Consider the following 27167-nt stretch of genomic DNA (forward strand, 5'->3'; position numbering starts at 1 on the left):
ATGTTCATCCAGATGGCTGTGTAGATATATCCATGTTCATACATATGGCGGTGAAGATATTTCCATGTTCATACGGAGAGCGGTGTAGATATTTCCATGTTCATACAGATAGCGGTGTAGATATTTCCATGTTCATACAGATAGAGGGGCTGATATTTCCATGTTCATACAGAGAGCGGTGCTGATATTTCCATGTTTATACAGGTAGCGGTGTAGATATTACCATGTTCATACAGATAACGGTGTAGATATTTCCCTGTTTATACAGATAGCGGTGAAGATGTATGCTTGTTTACACAGATAGCGGTGTTGACATTTCCATGTTCATACAGAGAGCAGTGTAGATATTTCCATGTTCATCCAGATGGCTGTGTAGATATATCCATGTTCATACAGATGGCGGTGAAGATATTTCCATGTTCATACAGATAGTGGTGTAGATATTTCCATATTCATACAGATAGCGGTGTAGCTATTTCCATGATCATACAGATATCGGTGTAGATATTTCCATGTTCATCCAGATGGCTGTGTAGATATATCCATGTTCATACAGATGGCGGTGAAGATATTTCCATGTTCATACGGATAGCGGTGTAGATATTTCCATGTTCATACAGATAGCGGTGTAGTTATTTCCATGTTCATACAGATAGAGGGGCTGATATTTCCATGTTCATACAGAGAGCGGTGCTGATATTTCCATGTTTATACAGGTAGCGGTGTAGATATTTCCATGTTTATACAGTTAGCGGTGTAGATATTTCCATGTTTATACAGATAGCGGTGTAGATATTTCCATGTTCATCCAGATGGCTGTGTAGATATATCTATGTTCATAGAGATAGAGGTGTAGTTATTTCCATGTTCATACAGGTAGTGGTGTAGATATTTCCATGTTCATACAGATAGTGGTGTAGCTATTTCCATATTCATACAGATAGCGGTGTAGATATTTCCATGTTCAAAGAGATAGCGGTGTAGATATTTCCATGTTCATACAGATAGCGGTGCTGATATTTAAATGTTTATACAGGTAGCGGTGTAGATATTTCCATGTTTATACAGATAGCGGTGTAGATATTTCCATGTTTATACAGATAGCGGTGTAGATATTTCCAAGTTTATACAGATAGCGGTGTAGATATCACCATCTTAATATAGATGGCGGTGTAGATATTTATATGTTCGTACTGATGGCGGTGCAGATATTTCCATGTTCATACTGATGGTGGTGTAGATATTTCCTTGTTTATAGAGATAGCGCTGTAGTTATTTCCATGTGTAAAGAGATAGCTTTGTAGATATTTCCATGTATATGCAGATCGCTGTGTAGATATTTCCATTTTCATGCAGATAGCGGTGTAGATATTTCCATGTTCAAACAGATAGCGGTGTAGATGTTTCCATGTTCATGCAGATAGCAGTGTAGATATTTCCATGTTTATACAGATAGCGGTGAAGATGTATGCATGTTTACACAGATAGCGTTGTAGATATTTCCATGTTCATACAGATAGCGGTGTAGATATTTCCATGTTCATCCAGATGGCTGTGTAGATATATCCATGTTCATACAGACGGCGGTGAAGATATTTCCATGTTCATACAGATAGCTCTGTAGTTACTTCCATGTGTAAAGAGATAGTTATGTAGATATTTCCATGTATATGCAGATAGCTGTGCAGATATTTCCATTTTCATGCAGATAGCTGTTTAGATATTTCCATGTTAAAACAGATAGCGGTGTAGATATTTCCATGTTCATAGAGATAGTGGTGTAGCTATTTCCATGTTCATACAGATAGCAGTGTAGATATTTCCATGTTTATACAGATAGCGGTGAAGATGTATGCATGTTTACCCAGATAGCGGAGTAGATATTTCCAGGTTCTTACAGATAGCGGTGTAGATATTTCCATGTTCATCCAGATGGCTGTGTAGATATATCCATGTTCATACAGATAGCGGTGTAGATATTTCCATGTTCATACAGATAGTGGTGTAGATATTTCCATGTTGATACAGATAGCGGTGTAGCTATTTCCATGTTCATACAGATAGCGGTGTAGATATTTCCATGTTCGTACAGATAGCGGTGTAGATATTTCCATGTTCATACAGATAGCGGTGCTGATATTTCCATGTTTATTCGGGTAGCGGTGTAGATATTTCCATGTTTATACAGATAGCGGTGTGGATCATTCCATGTTTATACAGATAGCGGTGTAGATATTTCCAGGTTTATACAGATAGCGGTGTAGATATCTCCATCTTAATATAGATGGCGGTGTAGATATTTATATGTTCATACAGATGGCGGTGCAGATATTTCCATGTTCATACAGATGGCGGTGTAGATATTTCCATGTTTATAGAGATAGCGGTGTAGTTATATCCATGTGTAAAGAGATAGCTTTGTAGACATTTCCATGTATATGCAGATAGCTGTGTAGATATTTCCATTTTCATGCAGATAGCGGTGTAGATATTTCCATGTTCATACAGATAGCGGTGTAGATATTTCCATGTTCATCCAGATGGCTGTGTAGATGTATCCATGTTCATAAAGATGGCGGTGAAGATATTTCCATGTTCATACGGATAGCGGTGCAGATATTTCCATGTTCATACAGATAGCGGTGTAGATATTTCCATGTTCATACAGATAGAGGGGCTGATATTTCCATGTTTATACAGATAGCGGTGAAGATGTATGCATGTTTACACAGATAGCGGTGTATATATTTCCATGTTCATACAGATAGCGGTGTAGATATTTCCATGTTCATACAGATAGAGGGGCTGATATTTCCATGTTCATACAGAGAGCGGTGCTGATATTTCCATGTTTATACAGGTAGCGGTGTAGATATTTCCATGTTTATACAGTTAGCGGTGTAGATATTTCCATGTTTATACAGATAGCGGTGTAGATATTTCCATGTTCGTCCAGATGTCTGTGTAGATATATCCATGTTCATAGAGATAGAGGTGTAGTTATTTCCATGCTCATACAGGTAGTGCTGCAGATATTTCCATGTTCATACAGATAGTGGTGTAGCTATTTCCATATTCATACAGATAGCGGTGTAGATATTTCCATGTTCATAGAGATAGCGGTGTAGATATTTCCATGTTCATACAGATAGCGGTGCTGATATTTAAATGTTTATACAGGTAGCGGTGTAGATATTTCCATGTTTATACAGATAGCGGTGTAGATATTTCCATGTGTATACAGATAGCGGTTTAGATATATCCTTCTTAATATAGATGGCGGTGTAGATATTTATATGTTCATACAGATGGCAGTGCAGATATTTCCATGTTCATACAGATGGCGGTGTAGATATTTCCATGTTTATAGAGATAGCGGTGTAGTTATTTCCATGTGTAAAGAGATAGCTTTGTAGATATTTCCATGTATATGCAGATAGCTGCATAGATATTTCTATTTTTATGCAGATAGCGGTTTAGATATTTCCATGTTCAAACAGATAGCGGTGTAGATATTTCCATGTTCATACAGATAGCGGTGCTGATATTTCCATGTTTATACAGGTAGCGGTGTAGATATTTCCATGTTTATACAGATAGCGGTGTAGATATTTGAATGTTTATACAGATAGCGCTGTAGATATTTCCATGTTTATTCAGATAGCGGTGTAGATATCTCCATCTTAATACAGATGGCGGTGTAAATATTTATATGTTCATACAGATGGCGGTGCAGATATTTCCATGTTCATACAGATAGCGGTGTATATATTTCCATGTTTATACAGATAGCGGTGTAGATATCTCCATCTTAATACAGATGGCGGTGTAGGTATTTATATGTTCATACAGATGGCGGTGCAGATATTTCCATGTTGATACAGATAGCGGTGTAGTTATTTCCATGTGTAAAGGGATAGCTGTGTAGATATTTCCATGTATATGCAGATAGCAGTGTTGATATTTCCATTTTCATGCAGATAGCAGTGTAGATATTTCCATGTTCAAACAGATAGCGGTGTAGATATTTCCATGTTCATACAGATAGTGGTGTAGATATTTCCATGTTTATACAGATAGCGGTGAAGATGTATGCATGTTTACACAGATAGCGGTGTAGATATTTCCATGTTCATCCAGATGGCTGTGTAGATATATCCATGTTCATACAGATAGCGGTGTAGATATTTCCATGTTCATACAGATAGCGGTGTAGATATTTCCATGTTCCTACAGTTCGCGGTGTAGATATTTCCATGTTTACACAGATAGCGGTGTAGATATTTCCATGTTTATTCAGATAGCGGTGTAGATATTTCCATGTCCATACAGATGGGTGTGTCGATATTTCCATGTTTATAGAGATAGCGGTGTGGATATTTCCATGTTTACACAGATCGCTGTGCAGATATTTCCATGTTTACACAGATAGTGGCGTAGATATTTTCATGTATATACAGATAGCGGTGTAGATATTCCCATGTTTTTACTGTTGGCGGTGTATATATTTCCATGTTTATATAGTTGGCAGTGTAGATATTTCCAACTTCATACAGATGACGGTGAATATATTTCCATGTTTATACAGATAGCAGTGTGGATATTTCCATGTTTATACAGATGACTGTGTAGATATTTCCATGTTTACAGAGATAGCGGTGTAGATATTTCCATGTTTACACAAATAACGGTGTAGATATTTCCATGTTTACCCAGATAGCAGTGTAGATATTTCCATGTTTATACAGATAGCGGTGTAGATACTTGCATGAATATAGAGATAGCGGTGTAGATATTTCCATGTTCATACAGATGGCGGTGCAGATTTTTCCATGTTTATAGAGTTGGCGGTGTAGATATTTCCATGTTCATACTGATGGCTGTGAAGATATTTCCATGTTTATACACATAACGGTGTACACATTTCCAAGATTTAAGAGACAGCGGTGTAGATATTTTCATGTTTAAACAGATAGCAGTGTAGGTATTTCCATGTTCATGCAGATAGCTGTGTGGATATATCCATGTTCATACAGATGGCGGTGTAAATATTTCCATGTTCATACAGATAGCAGTGTAGATATTTCCATGTTCCTACAGAGGGCGGTGTAGATATTTACATGTTTATAGAGTTGGCGGTTTAGACATTTCCATGTTCATACAGATGGCGGTGTAGATATTTCCATGTTTGTACAGATAGCGGTGTAGATATTTCCGTGTTTATACAGATAGCAGTGTAGATATTTCCATGTTTATATAGATAGCAGTCAAGATATTTCCCTGTTTTACAGATAGCAGTGTAGATATTTCCATGTTCATACAAGTAGCGGTGTAGATATTTCCATGTATATACAGATAGCGGTGTAGATATTCCCATGTTTATACAGATGGCAATGTAGACTTTTACATGTTTATAGAGATGGCGGTGTAGATATTTCCTTGTATTTACAGATAGCGCTGTAGATATTTCCATTTTTATACAGGTAGCGCTGAAGATATTTCCATGATTATACAGATAGTGGTGTAGATATTTCCATGTTATACAGATAGCGGTGTAGATATTTCCATGTTTATACAGATAGCGGTGTAGATATTTCCATGTTTATGGAGATGGCATTATAGATATTTCCTTGTTTATACAGACGGCGGTGTAGATATTTCCATGTTCATACAGATAGCGGTGTAGATATTTCCATCCTTATACACATGGCGGTGTAGATATTTCCATGTGCATACAGATGGCGGTGTAGATATTTCAATGTTTATAGAGATGGCGGTGTAGATATTTCCATGTTTATACAGATGGCGGTGTAGATATTTCCATGTTTATACACATAGCGGTGTAGATATTTCCATGTTTATACATGTGGCGGTGTAGATATTTCCATGTTTATGCAGATGGCGGTGTAGATATTTCCATGTTTATACAGATGGCCGTGTAGATATTTCCTTGTTTACACAGAAAGCGGTGTAGACATTTCCAAGTTTACACAGATAGCGTTGTAGATATTTTCATGTTTATAGAGATAGCGGTGTAACTATTTCCATGTTTATACAGATGGCGGTGAAGAAATTTCCATGTTTATACAGATAGCGGTGTAGATATTTCCATATTTATACAGATAGCGGTGTAGATATTTCCATGTTTATACAGATAGCGGTGAAGATACTTCCATGTTTACACAGATAGCGGTGTAGATATTTCCATGTTCACACAGATGGCGGTGTAGATATTTCCATCTTTATAGAGATGGCGGTGTAGATATTTCCATCTTAATACAGATAGCGGTGTAGCTCTTTCCATGTTTAAACAGATGGCGGTGTAGATATTTCCATCTTTATAGAGATAGCGTTGTAGATATTTCAATGTTCATACGGATGGCGGTTTAGATATTTCCATGATTGTAGAGATGGCGGTGTAGATATTTCCATGTTTATAGAGATGTCGGTGTAGATATTTTCATGACCATACAGATGGCGGTGTAGGTATTTCCATGTTTATAGAGATGGCAGTGTAGATATTTCCATGTTTAGAGAGATTGCGGTGTAGATACTTCCATGTTTATACAGATGGCGCTGTAGATATTTTCATATTCATACAGATATCGGTGTAGATATTTCCATGTTTATACAGATAGCGGTTTAGATATTTCCATGTTTACACAGATAGCGGTGTAGACATTTCCATGTTTACACAGATAGCGTTGTATACATTTACATGTTTATGGAGATAGCGGTGTAGATATTTCCATGTTTATAGAGATAGCGGTGAACATATTTCAATGGTCATACAGATGGCAGTGTAGATATTTCCATGTTCATACAGATGGCGGTGTAGATATTTCCATGTTCATACAGATGGCGGTGAAGACATTTCCATGTTCATACAGATGGCGGTGTAGATATTTCCATGTTCATGCAGATGGCGGTGTAGATATTTCCATGTTCATAGAGCTGGCGGTGTAGATATTTCCATGTTCATACTGATGGCGGTGCAGATATTTCCATGTTCATACAGATGGCGGTGTAGATATTTCCATGTTTATAGAGCTGGCGGTGTATATATTTCCATCTTAATACAGGTTGCGATGTAGATATTTCCATGTTTATACAGATGGCGGTGTAGATATTTCCACCTTTATAGAGATAGCGGTGTAGATATTGCCAAGTTCATACAGATGGCGGTTTAGGTACTTCCATGTTTATAGAGATGTCAGTGTAGATATTTCCATGTTTATAGAGATGGCGGTGTAGATATTTCCATGTTTGTACAGGTAGCGGTGTAGGTATTTCCATGTTTGTACAGGTAGCGGTGAAGATATTTCCATATTTATACAGGTAGCGGTACAGATATGTGAATTCATTAAACCTCTTTTTCTTTACAAATTACCCAGTCTTGGGTATGTCTTTATCAGCAGCATGAAAATTGACTAATACACTCACTGTCCATGAATGATACTCTGTTAGCCCATTTGCATTGTTATAAAGAAATACCTGAGGTTGGGTAATTTATAAAGAAATGAGGTTTATTTGGCTCCTTGTTCTGAAGGCTATACGTGAAGCATAGTACTGGCACCTGCTTCCAGGGAGGGCATCAGGAACCTTCCAATCATGGTGGAAGGTGAAGGGAAACCAGCGTATCACATGGTGAGAGCGGAAGCAAGAGAGACAGGGAGGAGGTGTCAGTCTCTTTTAAACAACCAGATATCGCATGAACTCACAGGGTAAGGACTCATTCATTACCAAGAGGACAGCACCAAGCCATTCAGGAGGCATCTATCTCCAACATTGGGGATCACATTTTAACGTGAGATTTGAAGGGGACAAGCATCCAACCTATGTCAGATACCAAAGCTGACAATCCTTAGGATCTTTAGCTGTTCCAGGTTCTGGGAAAAGGGAGAGAGTTAGCTTCCCTCGTCTATGCTGTGCTACTCCATATTATATTAGTAATTATTGTTCTCTAAAAGTTCTTGAAATCAAATAAACAAATGCAAGGCAAAACATACGAAATGCAAGGCAAATGCATTAAAAACTTTTGAGTGTTATTATATAGATTTTATTTTATCTTTTTAATTTCTTTTGCTTAACCAAATAGATTATGTAGTTTTGATTAACTGGCCATGAAATAGCTCTGCCTACATAGAATTTCCCATGAATAATTGGTTGTGGAGACTTTTGTGTGTGACCCAAATCCTCCCTCAAAACTGAAGTTTGCCCAGCTATTGGGAGTGTTGGCAAATCATTCCTCTCAGCTGATTCTCTCTAGAATTTATTCTCAGGAGATCTAATTAATAACTTGTCAAGCTGATGTCCATCCTTGGGGACAACTCGTATCTGAAGAATGGCCAGTGAAAGGTATTAAAACTCCATACTCCTGCCTCAATTTAGGGCAACTCTGAAGGGTCACCCCAGCTTCTCAGCTCCCCCTTGAGATTAGCTGAGGTATTTGTTGTGACTGCCTCACATCTCAACTCCCTTTGTCCAATTCAGCTTTTTCGCCACAGTTGTTGGCTCCTAGGATTTTACCCAGTTAAATGTTCTCTACACAAATCTCTATCTCAAATCTGCTTTACAGGGAATGTGGCCTCAGACAGGTTTTCATTAGGTTCTGGACATAACTCTCATTAGTCATTGATATGATTCGGATGTGTCTCCACCCGAATCTCACCTTGATTGTAATTATCCCCGCATGTCAAGGATGGAGTCAGGTGGAGATCATTGAATCATAGGGGCGGGTTCCCCCTACTGTTCTCCTGGTAGCGAATAAGTCTCACGAGATCTGATGCTTTTAAAATGGGAGTTTCCCTACACAAGCTTTCTTCTCTGCTACCATTTAAGATGTGCCTTTGCTTCTTTTTTGCCTTCTGCCGTGACTGTGAGGCCTCCCCAGCCATGTGGAATTGTGAGTTCATTAAACCTCTTTCCTTTCTAAATTACCCTGTCTTGGGTATGACTTTATTAGCAGCATGAGAACAAACTAGTGCAGTCTGTTCTATAAGCCCAAGTCGGATCACAGAGTCCCGCTTTCTGTTTTTTTTTTCTAGCCCATATTTCTACTAAAACTTGACTCATATAGACTTAAAACAAAATGATTAAGCATAGCTAGTATTTATTTAATATTTTATACGTGTCAGGTACTGTATTTTGTAACTTATCTTTTAATAATCTTTCCAAATCTCTAAAAGGAGAATTCTGCTCTTTTATAGAGAAAATAAGGATGGCTCAATCTTTTGATTTTTATTATAAGCTTTATTTTGTATAACATATAATAAACTAAAAATATTGAAAGTTTAGAAACCATCAGCACACAATCGAGGTGATGGAAATATACTTCACCTCCAGTTTCCTGATGCCTCTTTATAATACATTTCTCTGGCCCCTCATTCCTCGCCCTTAAAAACCACCAAACTGCTTTCTGTCACTGGACAGTAATTTATACAGTCAAAAAATGTATATAAATACAATTTTACACTATGCACTTTTTTGTCTGACATTTTATGTTTTTTTCTCTGCATGTTTTACCTCTAGAGTCTGCCTTGTTTCACTTAATACAGTTATTTTGAGATTCATTCATGTTATAGTATGTATCCATAATTAATTCGGATAAAGCAAGTTAATTCATTAATGTATTGATTGATATTTAGACTGTTTCTAGTTTGGGCTATTATGAATACATGTGCTATGAACATTTGTGTTGATATCATTATATGAACACCTACTTTTATCTCTCTTGGGTAAATACCCAGGAGTGCAATGGCTGAGTCTTACGGCAGAAGTATGTTTAACTTTTTAAGGGACTCTTAAACTGTTTTTCAAAGGTTACACTTTTTTGTATTCCCATCAGCAGTGTATGAGAGTTTCAGCTTCTCCACATCCAAGCCAGTGCTTGGCTATTATCAGTCATGCTAATCTTAGCTATTTAAAAACAGATAGTGGCGTCTCATTTTGGTTTTAATTTGCATTGCCCTAAGCATTAATTATGTTGAGCATATGTGCTTATTTACCAAACAAATGTCTACTTTGAAATGTCTGTTCCAGTCTTTCACCCAAGTTTTAAATGGGGTTGTTTGTTTTTCATTATTAAGTTTTGAGCTTTTAAAATATATTTTTGATGCAAGCCTTTTATCAGATATATGAATTGCAAATATTTTCTCCCAGCCTGCAGCTTGTCTTTTCAGTCTCTTAATAGATTCTTTTGAAGAGCAGATTCTTTTTTTTAAATTGGATGAGTTCTTCTTATCAATATATTATTATATAAATCATGCTGTGGGGTCATATCAAAGAAAGCTTTGCCTGACTCAAAGTCCCAAATGTTTTCACATCTTTCCTCTCCTCTCCTTTGGGAACTGAGATTACACGTAAATTCAGTTACTTGAAATTTACTGTCTACTATTGCTCTGTTCATGTTTTTTAAAAATTTATTTTCTCTCTATATTTTATTTTGAGAGGTGTCTATCTTTTCTTCTGTAATGACTAATGTGCTATCAGCCTACCATGTAGCTGGGACTACAGCCGCATGCTACTATGCCCCGCTAATTGTTGTATTTTTAGTAGAGATGGGATTTCACCATATTGGTCAGGCTGGTCCTGAACTCCTGACTTCGTGATCCACCTGCCTCGGCCTCGCAAAATGCTGAGATTACAGGCGTGAGCCACTGCGCCCAGCCTCCTTTAGTGTATCTTGCATGTCTCTATTTTAGAACATATAGAATACTGTTTCAATAAGCATTTTAATGTTCTTAACTGATAACTCTGGCACCTTGATTTACTCTGGATCAGTTCTGACTCAGTGATTTTTCTCCTTATTATGAGCCATGTTCTTCTGTGTTTTGTTGTTACTGTTGTGTCTCTGCTAAACTGTGTCTGGATGTCAGATATGGTGACTTTTATCTTATTGAGTGCTGGAAGTATATATAAATATTCTTGATCTTTGTATTGGTATGTATTTAAGTTTAGTTGGAAAGAGTTTGACTCTTTTTGGTCTTGCTTTAAAAATTCATTAGGTGGGATCAGACCAGTTCTCATTTTAGAGCTAATCACTCCCAACTAGTGAGGCAAGATCCTTCTGGGTATCCCTGGGAATCTTGAGGTGTTTCTGGTTTGGCTGATAAAATAAGCACTATTACTGGACCTTGGTGAGCATGTGTACTGTTACTTTTCATCTTATCTGGGTGTTGTTTCCCCAACCGTAGGTACTTTTCTCTAGGCCTGTCCTAACAATTACTTAGCTATGTACTTTAGGGGGACCCTTTGCAGAGCTCTGGAGTTCTCTTTCTGTGCAGCCCCTTCTTCTCGGAAACCTTGTCCTGAGAGCTCATGTCAACATGGTTTCTGTGGACTCTCAGCTCTGTCCCCTCAGCTCAGGGAGAACAATGGGCTCCTCTTGGGCTTTTCTCCTGGAGTAGTGTGCTGGAAAACTTTCTCCAGGCATAAATTAGGGCAGTTGATAGGCTCACCTTGTTTGAGACTGACTTTACAGGGTCTTGCAAACTTTTGTGGCATACATTTTGGCCATTTTTTTGGTTGTTTCAGGAGGGAGAGAAAGTCTAGTTCTTGTTACTCCATCATGGTCATTGCAGAAGTCAACCTAACTGATATTTCTCAATACAGTCTGTTGCTACACATTGAACTTGCTTAAGATAATTTTTAGATGGCACAGAACTTTCTGTCCATTGAATGAGACTCTCTGCTTATTTTGCAAGTGCTCATTTGTATGGAGACATTTGTATGGAGAAACTTCAAAAAGTTTGTGGAAAAATGAAGTTAAAAGATAAACATTGAAAATGTGATCTTCGGTTTTCATCCCTAAAGAACTGATGGTCCTGGGAACTTAACAATGTCAATGCAGTCTCTTATACATTATTAACTTAAGAAAAATGGGTGCCCTTTCCACATTTGTTGAGATTGGGAAACAAAAAGAAGTCAGAAGGAGCCAAATCAGAGCTGTAAGGTGGATGCCTGACAATTTCCCATTGAGACTCTCACAAAATTGCCTTTGCTTGATGACAGGAATGAGCAGAAACATTGTGGTGTTAGAGGACTGTCTGCTAAAGCTTTCCCAGGTATTTTGCCCTAAAACTTTGGCTAACTTATTCAAAACACTCTCATGATATGCAGATATTATTGTTCTTTGACCTTCCACAAAGTCAACAAGCAAAATGCCTGGAATGTCCCCAAAAAACTGTTGCCGTGACCTTTGCTCTTGAGTGATCCCCTTTTGCTTTGACTGGACCACTTCCACCTTTGGTAGCCATTGCTTTGATTGTGTTTTGCCCTCAGGATCATACTGGGAAAGCCATGTTTTATCTTCTGTTACAATTCTTCAAAGAAATCCTTCAGGATCTTGACCCTAGTTCTTTAAAATTTCCATTGAGAGCTCTCCTCTTGTCTGCAGCTGATCTGAGCACAACACTTTTGGCACCCATGCAGTGGAAAGTTGGTTCAACTTTAATTTTTTAGTCAGAACTGTGTAAGCTGAACCAATTAAGATGTCTACGATGTTGGCTATTGTTTGTGCTGTTGATTATCAGTCCTCTTCAATTAGGGCACAAACAAGATTAATTTTTTTCCTTGCAAATTGATATGGATGATCTGTCCCTGTGGACTTCATCTTCCACATCATCTCGTTTCTTCTTTAAAAAAGCTGTCCGCTTGTGAACTACTGATTTCTTTGGTGCATTGTCCCCTCAAACTTCTTGTAAAGCATCAGTGATTTCACCATTCTTTCACTCAAGCTTCATCATAATCTAATGTTTGTTCTTGCTTCAATTTTAGCAGAATTTACATTGCTCTGCTAGGGGCTCTTTTCAAACTAATGTCTACTCCTTCTTACTGTCTCAAACTAGATCCTGTTCAAACATGCTATAATAAATTAGTATGAGTTTATTTTGCTGCCAAAATTGAAACCTTTGCATAGTTTTTTTCATAATATACATTTTCCATGAACTTTTTAAGGCCTCTCATGTATCCAAAGGTAGAGTGCCTTACCTATTCTGACTTCAGTCAATTATTCAAGACCTTTCCTTGTCAGTGATACATTAGAAAGGTAGAGTATTGAAAAATAAGAGTAGCTTCTGCTGATTAAGAAATACTATATCTTTTTCTACTTCTTTCTTTCTTTTTTTTTTTTTTTTTTTGGAGACAGCATCTTTCTCTGTCACCCAGGCTGGAGTGCAGTGGTGTGATCTCAGCTCACTGCAACCTCTGCCTCCCAGGGTCAAGTGATTCTCCTGCCTCAGCCTCCCGAGTAGCTGGGACTATAGGTGCCTGCCACCACACCCAGCTAATTTTTGTATTTTTAGTGGAGACAAGGTTTTACCATATTGGCCAGGCTGGTCTTGAACTCCTGACCTTGTGATCTGCCTGACTCGGCCTCCCAAAGCACTGGGATTACAGTCATGAGCCACCGTACCTGGCTTTCTACTTCTTTCTTATTATTTTCCTCCTCTCTCATTCCTATATTCTCTCCTTTCTCCTACTTTCCTCCCCACTCCCTGTTTCCTTCCTTTCATCTTTCCTATTTTCAAGACTTAATATTTCTTGAACCTCAGATGTTATCATAGTATGTTATTTGTTTAATTTTCACATAACAATAATAGTTTAAATACAAATAATATTTATTTTCATCCCCATGTTATCAGTATAACAGTAAAGATGTGGAGAGGCCAGCTGGGCATGGTGGCTCAAGCCTGTAATCCCAGCACATTGGGAGGCCGAGGTGGGTGGATCACGAGGTCAGGAGATCGAGACCATCCTGGCTAACACGGTGAAACCCCATCTCTACTAAAAAACAGAAAAAATTAGCTGGGCGTGGTGGCGCGTGCCTGTAGTCCCAGCTACTCGGGAGGCTGAGGCAGGAGAATAGTGTGAACCCAGGAGGCAGAACTTGCAGTGAGCCAAGATCACACCACTGCACTCCAGTCTGGGTGACAGAGCGAGACTCTGTCTCAAAAAAATAAATAAATAAATAAATGAAAATAAAATTTAAAAAATGATGTGGAGAGGCCAAACCAATGGCTCTTACATCCACGTTCTTTCTTCTAAATGATTTCACCTTAGTTTTGGTCTGCATCTCTAACCATAGCTAGTTGCAGTAGGACATTCTATCTGGCCTTGCTGCTTTCATTTTTGGACCTGCTCACTGAAATCAAATTGATCTTTCTAAAATGCAAACCTGGTCTTAGTATTTTATTACTTAAAACCCATTGGTGGCTTTCCATGATTTATGGAATAAAGTCAAAACTCCTGTTTTTGCCCATGTTTCTGTGTGCCTCTCATCCCTACATTTACTGATTCCTGTGTGCCATAAATTGCCAGTTGTCCAGAGTTCATTCTCTTTTTGTACTTGGGAGGACTTCTGCATCCTGCAACTTTTCCCCTGAAACGTGCTTGGAAAATACCTACTCATTTTTTTCAGATTCAGGTTAGTTTTTTACTTCAGTTTCTTTTCCTGAAGCTTATACTGACTGCTCCATATGGCTTTGGGGATTAGCTACTCATTCCTTTGTGCCCTTTGTAGATACACATTTATCATGGAGTCTTTTTTTTTTTTTTTTTTGAGACAGAGTCTCACTCTGTCACCAGGCTGGAGTGCAGTGGTGTGATCTCAGCTCACTGCAACCTTTACCTTCCAGGTTCAACTGATTCTCTTGCCTCAGCCTCCCAAGTAACTACAGGCGTGCACCACCGTGCCCAGCTAATTTTTGTATTTTTAGTAGAGACGGGGTTTCACTATGTTGGCCAGGATGGTCTCGATCTCTTGACCTCGTGATCTGCCCACGTTGGCCTCCCAAAGTGCTGGGATTACAGGCATGAACCACCGCTCCCAATCAGTCATGCAGTCTTTATACTTACTTGTTTACTTGCCTGTGAGCTCACTGAATGCAGGGACTATTTCCTTGTTGCTCCAGCACCTACACCAGTACCTGGTATCCAGAAGCTGTATGCTAAATGTTTGTTGAGTGGCTGTTTGACTGAATGATTGTACTCCTAATTAGCAGATAGAAAGCCATGAACTTCCCAGTTCATCATTCTTTGTGCTCAATTCTGGTTTCTTTATTGTGTTCAAAAGAGTTCCTTAGTGACATAAAACTATGGAGCTAGTATGTCAGCTCATTTAAGCAATGATTGGTTTATGTATATAAGAGGCTTCAATAATTATATATTTTTATTTCAGTTTCAATAAATGATCAATTTATTAATTTTCTTTGTTTTGGCTTATTGTTCACATTTAATATCAAATAAAAGTGTTTTACTTAAAATTATTCATGCCAATTATGACAGTTAGGTGAATATTACTTTGATTTACATTCCAGTAGTAGTTTTGGTTGAACCCTGAATATGCTAAGACGTCCCTTTTCTTTTTTCTTATGAACAGGCTACTGTGTTTACATATATTATTAAAATCTTCTTTGAAAATACGAAGAGTGTTACATTTCTTATATTTAGTTCTCTGTGCTTCAGAATTCCTGTGATACTTGCACTTAAGTCCTTCTGAGCAGTTGATGTTGATATTTATGTGGTTAATTTCATGAAACGTGGTGGTTTTCATTTCTATCATTAATTTATACAGGAGATAGACTGTTTTCCAGGTGTAAGCTCAGTCATATAATTAGAAAATTTATAAGCAGAAAGGAGTTATTTGGTCTAACCCATTTATTCTACAGATAGAGAAATTAGAGTCCAGAAACTCTGTCTTCTTTAAAGTCTTACAGGTATTTAAGAAAAAAGAATAGACTTGAGGTTTCTGTGCTCTGAACCCAGTGATCTTGACACTGTAATGATCTTCATGCATATTATTCACAGAAGTAAATATAATCACATATTAAATAAGAAACAAAAATACTAAGGAGATATTATACTGAAAAATGAAATAATATTATCTTAATTATTTTGATCAGATTCACTCTATAGCAGCTTGAAGGCTAATAATTCCAATGATTCTCTCAATAAACCATTTTTCTAATAAGATTACAGGTTTTAGTAATCTAATTATTTTGACTGATGCAAATGTTACCCCGCCAGTCTGAAAAATGTGTTTATTTATATGTCATAAAGAATAATTTATTCCAAAAAGGCTAATTTTCAAAATATATGTATCTTCTGAAACTGTATCTATTTTTATCCCACGTTTTCTAAATATATTTTAGAGGGCATTTGTAGATTTTCATGGTGCTGAAAAATTAAGGTATAATGGTCTCATGAAGGAGAATAATGTCATTTAGACATTGTAATTTTGGAGGATCACAATACTTTTTGGAATGTGGTTGTTGCAGCACTGGTCACTTATACTAATTATATAATAACATACTATACTAATGCAATAATATACCATATGAAATTATTCAGTGGTAAATTTGTCTTAAATCCTCTAGAATACTGCAAAGAAATAGTTTATATAAGAAAGAGTACCATAGCATATGTGAACACAATATTTCCTATTTTTTTCTTCTTTTTTATTTTTTTGAAGACAAGTTCTCACTCTGTTGCCCAGACTGGAGTTCAGTGCCATGTTCATAGTTCACTGCAACCTCAAACTCCCAAGCTCAAGTGATCCTCTTGATTCAGCCTCTGAAGTAGCTGTGCCTATAGGTGTGCACCACCACACCGGCTAAGTTTTAAAATTTTTTATAGATATGTTGCCCAAGCTGGTCTCAAATTCTTGAGCTCAACAGATCTTCTCACCTTGGCCTCCCAGAGTGTTGTGATTACAGGCATGAGCCACCATACTCAGCCAATATTTCTTTTGTAAAAGACATTTTCTAACATACTTCTCATTTTAACTAACATAATATTCAAAGTGTAGATCTGAGAAAGAGATAGTGCCTGCAGATCTGGGATCCTACATGCTAATATTATGGGATGCATTCAGATTTGATCAGCAGATATTCCATTTATTCTAGAACACCACCAGCAGAAGAATGTAATTACGTCTATCACTAAAACTTTGTGTCAATACAGACTACTGTATTTGTTATCATAGATGGTCCTTGGATGGCAGCCTTAAGCAATTTTAAACCTAGACAGGTGATGTACTTTTTCTTCTTGGATAATTTTCATGGTTTTATCTAATTTGGTTGTAACTAATGTGTTTAATATGGCTTGCTTGTTTTTTAAAAAGTTGTTCAGTATCCTTAGAACTCAGTGCTGATTTCTTTTTCTAGCAGGCCTTTTATATAGGACATCTCACTTTCTCCTGGCTCTCTACTACTAGCATGAGGTCTCTGAAAAATCAAGACAGCAAAATAATTTGTTATAGAACAGCCTATGTAGAGGGACAGGGGAGGAGTCATATTCCAAGAGGGAAAGACCTTTGAGCCAGGCTCAATTTGTAGAGGCTGTTGAATGAAAATGAGAGAGAGAGAATGCACACTTTACTGCACTATTAAAGCAAAATTCTGACAATAACTTCTAAAAATGATTCAACTCTTATACACTGAGAATATGACAGACCTTCCAAAAGTATAATTTCTTACATGAACGTCCAGGTATATAAGGAAAAATAACTATTTCATACCAATATCTCCAGCCGCCTTTATTGTTGGTTCACCACATAGGTTTTTATCAGAATCGCAGAACATTAATTTTTTAAATTAGCTACCATTACAACTAGCTTGAGAAGAACTTTCTTTTTAATAATTCGACCCAGATGCATTCTAGATACTCCAGTGTTACGAATCGATGGCTTCATGAGGAGCCGCTGTTGACTCATGCTATCTCTGGACACACTGACAGGAAATGTTTTCTTACACCTGTTTTCCTCCTGCTTTTCCTTGGTAGGACTTAGTTCCTTGGCATAGTTCAGTATCAATGGCAGTCATAGAGAAGTGTTACAAAAACCCAGCTTATTCCAACTTGTGAATTATTTGGCACCCAGGAACCACGTCTTACAATCTTCAACCCACTTTTTCCTAACATGGCCCCTTTTCTGAAATGTTTATTTATATATGATGTAGGCCTGGGGAAAGGACATGGACTTTCAAAGAAAATATTCTCCAATAGATCTCTCAACTCCAGAGAACCTTCTGACTAAATCTGAAAGAATTCCACTGTGCTCTGATAACATCCTTTAATAATGAAGGAAAAGATATTTTTCCCCCAGGAGGATTTTGTAGTGAAAGAGATGGCATAATTTTTTTAAAAAATGTTGTTTATAATCTCATTTGTTTTTTCATTTGTGGGTTGTGTCTTAAATCCTAAATGGTACATCCTTTTTAAAATACTTCTAGTAATAAAATGTTTCTGAAGTTATGTTGTAAATATCATTGGACTATGTTTAATAATGTTAAGTTGATCCCACTTCCCCTGAAATTATATACATAAATGCTGAAAGTATAAATTTACATATACAACTTCATGGAACATTTTTCTTCCAAGTGTGCATTTGCTAGAATTTGCATTGAAAGGTTTTGGAAGGAGCCTGTTGGTATGAATCCTGTGTGAGCAACACTCAGATTTGTTGCATACTGAACAGCATGCTAAATCTCACTTCACAATCTTGGATTTCTCATCTACCATCTTGAGCTGAATTTAAAATGTAACTGCAGTTTATTATGTCACCTGTTCGTCAAACACTGATGCAAAGCTTAGTTTTCAGTGTGAAGAACCCATGACTAGAGAAGGGAAGAAGAAAGGGTCAAGCAGACCTCACTAAAGAATGTATGGGCAAGAAAACACATCAGATGTCTTGATAGGTTTTTTAAAGTCCTGTTAGACTTGTCATGATTTCCAAAACACTAAATGCCATCTAGTATTTTGGACCCTCCAAAATTACAGTAGAATATTATTATGGGTCATCTTAATTGGAAATATACAGGAAAATCCTGATGATTAACGTAGACTAGTGATAGCTCTCACACATTTATATAACCTATGTTGAAAAGAAAGAAGAAAGGCAGGAAGGAAAGAAGGAAAAAGAGCGGAGAGAGAGGAACAAGAAAACACGTGGATTTGTGGAAATGAAAATTTTTAAATTACTAATTTGCAAGAATGGGTAAGAAAAATACCGAGTATGAACATAAATGCTTTCAATTCCGTTTGTCTCTTAATCCTTCTCAGTCCGTGGCCAGTTTTGAAACTTGGTGTAACTTCCTTCCTTTATTCCTCCCTCCCTTGCTCCCTCCATCCCTTCTTGCCAGCCTCCTTCCCTTCCTCTCTCCTTGAGTTTCCTTCTTCTTTCTTGTTCCCTCCCTCCCTCCCTCTCTCTTTTTTTCCCTTAGTTTCCCCGGAAGCACATATACCAGCCATTTGAATGCTTTCTGCTCATAGATACTGCCAAGCCCCCTCACCCAGACTGCTGAATAGATTTGGTAGAATGGAATGAGAAACATAGACTTTGTGTCTGTGGCGGCCACCTCTGATGTTGCAGACTTTTGCCGTGATTATGCACTCCAGCCGAGGGACGCTAGAAAGGTTGAAATTTCAACTGTGGGATTTGCCATTTTGGAATTTGCAGAAATGTACTGGATATGCTAACAGCAGCCTGGCTAGCCTCCACTTCACAAGGAAGTATTTAAATATACACGTGTAATATGAAGAAAATTGCATTAGATCATAAGGGATGAATTATTTTGTAAATGACTATACCATCAAATACCATACCTGATATCAATCATCTTCATCAGACAGTATCTGTGTATGTAAGGAGATAAACAAAAAAGCAGGAGTTTATTTCTCTCTAATGTATCCTTGACTCTCTAGCAGTGACCTCTGAAATGTCTCTTCTGATCCAGACTTGTTTGAATCATGTGCAACATTTTAGATTTGTCTTTTCTCTGCAAGTTTTTTTTTGTTAAGTACCATAACATATTGAACCAAATAGTTTTGCTTGCTTTCTATTGATGACACATGATTTTGGCTTTTATCTTCAGTGGAAAATCAATGTGTCACATGGCGTTCACTAAGAAAAAGGTATGGGGCCTCTTTGTAATTCTTTGTCAGATGATTGCTTTATCTTGATTTATGCCTTCAAACTTTTTCCCATTCAGCAGAAAATATTGTGTCGCTATCTGTGAGAGCAAAGCGATCTATACCAATTTATGCTCTAAGTGTAGCCTCCTTCCAGAACTGCTTATGGAACATATCAACTCACTATAGATTAGGGGCATAATGGATTCTTCTTTCTTAAAAGTGGAAGATTGACAGTTTTAGTTCATATACAAGCTTTTATATTAACATTAAAACAATATTTCTATGTAAAGTAAAATATTGTAGTTGATTATTCTTCGAGGGCCTCCCAGAATTTCAAGGTCTGAAAATAAATTCAGTGTTCCTGGTGGTAACAAAATTGCCCCTACTTCCTTGTATCAGGACTGCCATTTGGAACTGCTGGGGAAGCTCTTTTCAGAAATTATTTTCAAAACAGCATTGTTGCCTTTTGCCAAACTGAAATCTGGTTGTAAACTTTTGAAAACTAGTTCCTTGGAATGGAATTCAAGTTGTCTTCTAAGCAATTTTTTTTAACTCAAACATACATTCTATCTTGCTTTATTATGTCGCTATTTGTGTAGAAAACATATTTCTATTTTTACCATTTTCAATTTATTTACATTTACATTTACATTTGTGTGTATATATATACACACATACATACACTTTAAGTTCTGGGATACATATGCAGAACTTGCAGTTTTGTGAAACAGGTATACATGTGCTGTCGTGGTTTGCTGCACCCATCAACCCGTCATCTACATTAAGTATTTCTCCTAATGCTATCCCTCCTCTTTCCTTCCTACCCACTGACAGGCCCCAGTGTGTGATGTTCCCCACCCTGTGTCTATGTGTTCTCATTGTTCAACTCCCACTTATGAGTGAGAACATGTGGTGTTTGGTTTCCTGTTCTTGTGATAGTTTGCTGAGAATGATGGTTTCCAGCTTCATCCATGTCTCTGCAAAAGACATTAATCCATCCTTTTTTATAGCTGCATGGTATTCCATGGTGTATATGTGCCACATATTCTTTATCCAGTCTATCGTTGATGGGCATTTGGGTTGGTTCCTAGTCTTTGCTATTGTGAATAGTGCTGCAATAAACATATGTGTGAATGTGTCTTTATAGTAGAATGATTTACAATCCTTTGGATGTGTACCTAGTAATGAGACTGTTAGGTCAAATGATATTTCTAGTTCTGGATCCTTGAGGAATGGCTACACTGTCTTCCACAATGGTTGAACTAATTTACACTCCCACCAACAGTGTAAAAGCATTCCTATTTCTCCACATCCTCTCTAGCACCTGTTGTTTCCTGACTTTTTAATGATTGCCATTCTAACTGGCACGAGATGGTATCTCATTGGACCAGGGGTGATGAGCTTTTTTTTTTTTTTTTCTTCGAGACAGCCTCACTCTGTCACCCAGAGTGGAGTGCAGTGGCACAATTTCGGCTCACTGCAACCTCCACCTAATGGGTTCAAGCAATTCTCCTGCCTTAGCCTCTTGAGTAGCTGGGATTACAGATATATACCACCACGCCTGGCTAAAGTTTTTTTGTGTGTTTTTGGTAGAGACAGAGTTTCACCATAGTGGCCAGGCAAGTCTCAAACTCCTGACCTTGTGATCCACTCGCCTTGGCCTCCCAAAGTGATGGGATTACAGGCGTGAGCCACCACGCCCAGCCTATGATGAGCTTTTTTTCATGTGTTTATTGGCCGCATAAATGTCTTCTTTTGAGAAGTGTCTGTTCATATCGTTTTCCCACTTTTTGATGGGGTTGTTTTTTTCTTGTAAATTTGTTTAAGTTCCTTGTAGATTCTGGATATTAGCCCTTTGTTAGATGGATAGATTGCAAAAATTTTCTCCCACTCTGTAGGTTGTGTGTTCACTCCGATGATAGTGTCTTTTGCTGTGCAGAAGCTATCTTTAGTTTAATTAGATCCCATTTCTCAATTTTGGCTTTTGTTGCCACTGCTTTTGGTGTTTTAGTCGTGAAGTCTTTGCCTATGCCTATGTTCTGAATGGTATTGGCTTGGTTGTCTTCTAGAGTTTTTATGGTTTTAGATCTTATGTTTAAGTCTTTAATCCATCTTGAGTTAATTATTTTACAAGCTGTAAGGAAGGGGTCCAGTTTCAGCTTTCTTCATATGGCTAGCCAGTTTTCCCATCACCATTTATTAAATAGTCAATCTTTCCCCATTGTTTGTTTTCGTCAGGTGTGTCAGAGATATGTTGTATATTTCATGGTACAATGCCTTCTGTCAATGGGGAAAAATAACAAGCATATATGGGATGAATGAAGTCTGCTATGGTTAAGGTTGAGAATATTTACTGATCCTTGAGTTCAGTCTCCAGGAATGTTGGAAATAGAGAATGGAGATAATGGAGATAAAGAAAAGTTCTGAAAATGACACTTCCCATAGTGTCAAAATTGTGATCTATTGGAGAATTCTGTGATACATCAAAATCTCTGTTTATACTGAGGTTTGTTATTGTGTATGAGCATATCTTTATCAGGTGTAGGCTATTTCTATACTTTCATGTCTTTAAATCAATGTTTCTATTCACATATGTATATGTGCAAATAGAAGCATGCTAATATTATATATATATTTTCTGTCATTACCATGATTGCTATGATTATCATTAGCATGTGTTATTAGTGTGACCGAAGTATCATCAGTATCAGTTTCTTTCTAACTGCAGTGCTCCTGTGATGCTTCATTTCTACAGAGCCAACCTACACCCACCGTTTCCCTGACTATAACTTTACCTAAAGTATAAGCCCTTATAAAGCCATGAAAGCCTACCAAGAATTGTCAAAGAAGCTAGGCAGCAGCCAGGCTCTGCCTTAGGAAAAGATTTTACTTTTTATTATCATGTGCCGTACTTAACTACTTGTTTTGACCTCTAAGATTTTGCTCTCCTATATTTCTATCCCCTGGCTTTCTGATATTTCATGTGATTATATTTGAAATTTTAACCTTGCTTTTCTTTTTGGAATCTCTGATATCTCTGCTGCCACAGGTAATGACAGGTTCCTCTCTAACTGTTGGTGTTATCCCTGGTCAGATTATTACTGATGACAGAAGTAGATGTTTTACGTGGATTCTCTCGATATCAGAAACAAATACAGATATCACAACTCAAAAATGACAGACTGATAACCATTATGAACTTAGATGCAACATTCTTAATACAATATTAGCAAATTGAGTCTAGGAATATTTAAAGATGATAATGTGTTTTAACCAAGTGGGGTTTATCTCAAGTTGGTTTCAACAACTGAAAATCTACCATGCTGACAGAAAAAAGAAAAATCACGTGACACTCTCAATAGATGAAAAAAAGGAATTTACAAAATGTAACACATTTTTTAAATTAAAAACTCCCAGCGAACTGAGGATAGAAAAGTACATTTTCAAACTGATTATGTGTTTACAAAAAATCTATAGCAAACATCTTACTTAAAATGGTGAAAGCCTTAATACTTTCTACATAAGATTATGAAAAATGCAATGATGTCCTCTCTCCCTAGTTCTTTAAAGTATTGCATTCAATACTAAATAAGTGGAAATATATACCAAGTTCATTGATAAATATTTAATACTTATGAGATGATAATTCTCCTGAAATTGATCTCTAGATTCAGTGGAATTCCCATGAAACCTTATAGGTCCTTTTGGATAAATTACAAAACTGATTCTAAAACAGGGAGAAAGAAAGAAGGGAAGGAAGGAGGAATGGACAGAAAGAAGAAAGAAATAAAGAGAAAAGAAAAGAAAATAAGAAATAAGTGACACCCAAGTTGGGAAGAAAGAAAAATACTATTCTCACGTGATGTAAACATATACATAGAAAATCCTTAGGCATCTGCAGAAGTGTGCTAGAGGTATGAAGTGAATTTAACAAAGTTGTAGGATGAAAGATCAATAAATAAAATCAATTGTGTTTCTATACACAATCAACACCAATTAGAAAATAAAATTATGTAAGCAATTTAACTTATAATAGCCTCGAAAATAATAAAATAATTCAGAATAAATTTAATAAAAGGTATGCTGATCCAAAATTTCTAAATCACTAATACGAGAGATTGAATAGGTAGAAATATGTATCAAGTTCATTGGTAAATATACATGTCATACTTATTAGATGATAATTCTTCTGAAACTGATCTCCAGATTTGGCACAATCCCAGTCAAACCTATAGGCCTTTTTGGAGAAATTACAAAGCTGATTCTAATTTTTTTTTAAATGCAGAAGTCCTAGAATAGCCAGAGCATGTTTTAGAAAGAAGAATAAAGTTGGAAAACTTTCCAAATTTCAAGACATATTGTAAAGCTACACTAAACAGTACAGTAAACTTACTGGCATGAAGAAGACATATATATCAGTGAAACAGAATAAATAATTTAGAAATATATCCTGCCTTACATGGCCAAAGTTGCCAAAATATTTCAATAAGGAAATCAATGTCTTTATAAAGATGGTACTATTAAAATTGGATATTAAATGGAGAATATGAACTTCAGAATTACCTCACACCATATCCTCAAATTAACTCAACATGTATTTTATACATAATGTAAATATAAAATGTATAAAGCTTACTGAATAGGAAAAATTTTTAATAATCTTACTATAGCTAAAAATTTTTTAGATAAGAAAAGGATGGATGAAAATGGAAAAAAATAGTAAGTTGGACTTCATGAAATTAAGACTTTTGCAACTTAAAACATAGCATCAAAAAATGAAAAGGCAAACCACAGATTGGGACAGAATAATTTTAAATATGTCTGATAAAGAACTTTCATCTAGAATGTACACATAACTAAAAAACTAAATAACAAAACACAAATAACTCATTTAACGTAATATTTTGACCTAAATGGGCCAAATATTTGTACAGATATTTTAATTTAAAAAGAGATGATGTCCAATACACAAATGAAAAGATACTTAACATTACCCGTCATCAGGGAAATGCAAGTTAAAACCACATTGAGGTACCACTGTACACCCACTGGAGTGGCTGACACGAGCAGAACTGACCATACCACATGATGTGAAGAATTGCTATTCACACCTGGCTAGTGGGACTTCAAAATGGTACAGACATTTTGGAAAGCAGTTTGGCAGTTTCTTTTAATGTTAAACTTAGTACTGATCATATAGCCAAATAATTCCACTGCGACCCAAAATAAATAAAAACATATCCGTACCAAGCCTCATCCTTGAAGTTCATAGCAGATGTGTCCATCAACTTGTAAATGGATAAACCAGTTGTAGATGGAGTACCACTCAACAATAAAAAGGAGCAAACTGATACAACAGCAATATAAATGAATATCAAAAGCATTATGCTCAGTGAAAGAAGCTAGACATGAAAGACACCAATGTATCATTCCACTAATAGGATACTCTAGAAAATGCAAACTGTAGAAACAGAAGCAGATTAGTGGTTGCCTGTGTTCAGGAATGGAGAAAAGATCAAATGCAAAACAGCAAAAGAAAACGTTTTGTGATGATGCAGATTTTCTGTATCTTGATCATGATTGTGGTCAAATGATGATATTCATCTGCCATAACCCATTAAATTGCACATTGAAAAGGGTGAATTTTACTGTGTGTACATTATACTTAAATGGAGCTGTAAATATGTTTGGAGCTTATCTGTGAACATTAGTTGCAGAGCAGGAGTTACTTTTATAGAGTGGAAATCTGCTGAGTGCCAACTTGAGAAGGGTTGAAAAAAATTAGAACCTTCTTCCAACACATTTCAGTTAGAACACTCTTAGGATGTCGTTACAGCTGCGCTCTATATTGGAGTCTCTGATGAAATCACATGTCTGACGATCTCAGCATGCCTTTAATCAACAGAATATACACGTGTTTTCTTTTATTACTATAAAGGATATACCAAACAACTTTTTCAAGACTTTACTTCAAAAAGGCACGTAGTTTTGCAACATTTTTGGTAAGTCTTTAATTATTTCAAAATGAAAAATTGAAAATAAAATGCAATTATTTACTCAGGCCCCCCAAAAAAAGGTCTGTACGGGGAATGCATGTGGTGTGTGTGTGTGTGTGTGTGTAAGTGTGTGATTTGAAGAATTGAAAAAATTTTAGTGGGGTTTTGTAGCATCACTTTGATAGCATCCTGTAATTTTGTATTGTGTTTGAAATAAAAATAAAGTGAATACACTGATAAAAGAATTTGAAAAGAATTTGCATTATTGCCTAAATTATGTGTGGTTTCCACAGTGGCATGAATCGAGCATCTTTAACCTACATAACAATATATCAGAAGTATTAGGTAAAAAATAAGTAAACTAGTATAACAAAGTTAAATATTTCTAAAGTAAAATTATAGCTTTATTTTTTTTTCCTGAAATGTTTTGAGGAGATATTTACACCAAAAGATATTATCACTGATCAATGAAACTTTTTAAGAATTTGCTTGTGTCCCACCAATATTTGATTACATAGTGCTTCTGTGAGTTCCATTTCATTAATTTAGCTTTGACAGGAGAGAAGGCAATGGCTCTGCAGCCTCTCTCGGTGTGGCATGATCCTGGTTCCGCTGGCTGATCTCTATTAGAACCATGGCCTTAATCATGCCTTTCATGCTTCTAACTTGATTTGCATTTGTTGTGTGATCCAAATTTATTCTCTCATTTAGTCGCTTCCACCCATAGAAAAGCAGGTCTTTTTCATTTCTCCTTCACCATTGCCCCCATTTTTTCTTTTTGTCCTCCCATGATGAAAAACAAGACAGAAAACAAACTACAACAACAACAGACACCTTTTGTCTGTGGTCACCAATGCATTGTAGCACTAAACTTTGTTCAAAATCTCTAGATCTGACCTCTATATCTGCTGTTCCCAGAGTTTTTCAATGTGTTCTCTAGACTGCTGTGACCCACTGACAGAAAGTCTAGCTATATTTAATTGAAAGTTATTACTGTCTGATATGGTTTGGCTGTGTCCCCACTGAAATCTCATCTTGCACTGTAGCTCCCATAATTCACATGTTGTGGGAGGGACCCAGTGAGAGGTAAGTGGATCATGGGGGCAGCTTTCCCCACACTGTTCTAGTGGTAGTGAATAAGTCTCATGAGATCTGATGGTTTTATAAGGGGAAACCCCTTTCGCCTTTCACTTGGTTCTCATTTGCTGTTTGCCTGCTGCCATGTAAGACGCGTCTTTCGCCTTCTGCCATAACTGTGAG

Source organism: Gorilla gorilla, chromosome 4 (genome assembly GCF_029281585.2).
Source record: "Gorilla gorilla gorilla isolate KB3781 chromosome 4, NHGRI_mGorGor1-v2.1_pri, whole genome shotgun sequence".
NCBI classification, from domain to species: domain Eukaryota; kingdom Metazoa; phylum Chordata; class Mammalia; order Primates; family Hominidae; genus Gorilla; species Gorilla gorilla.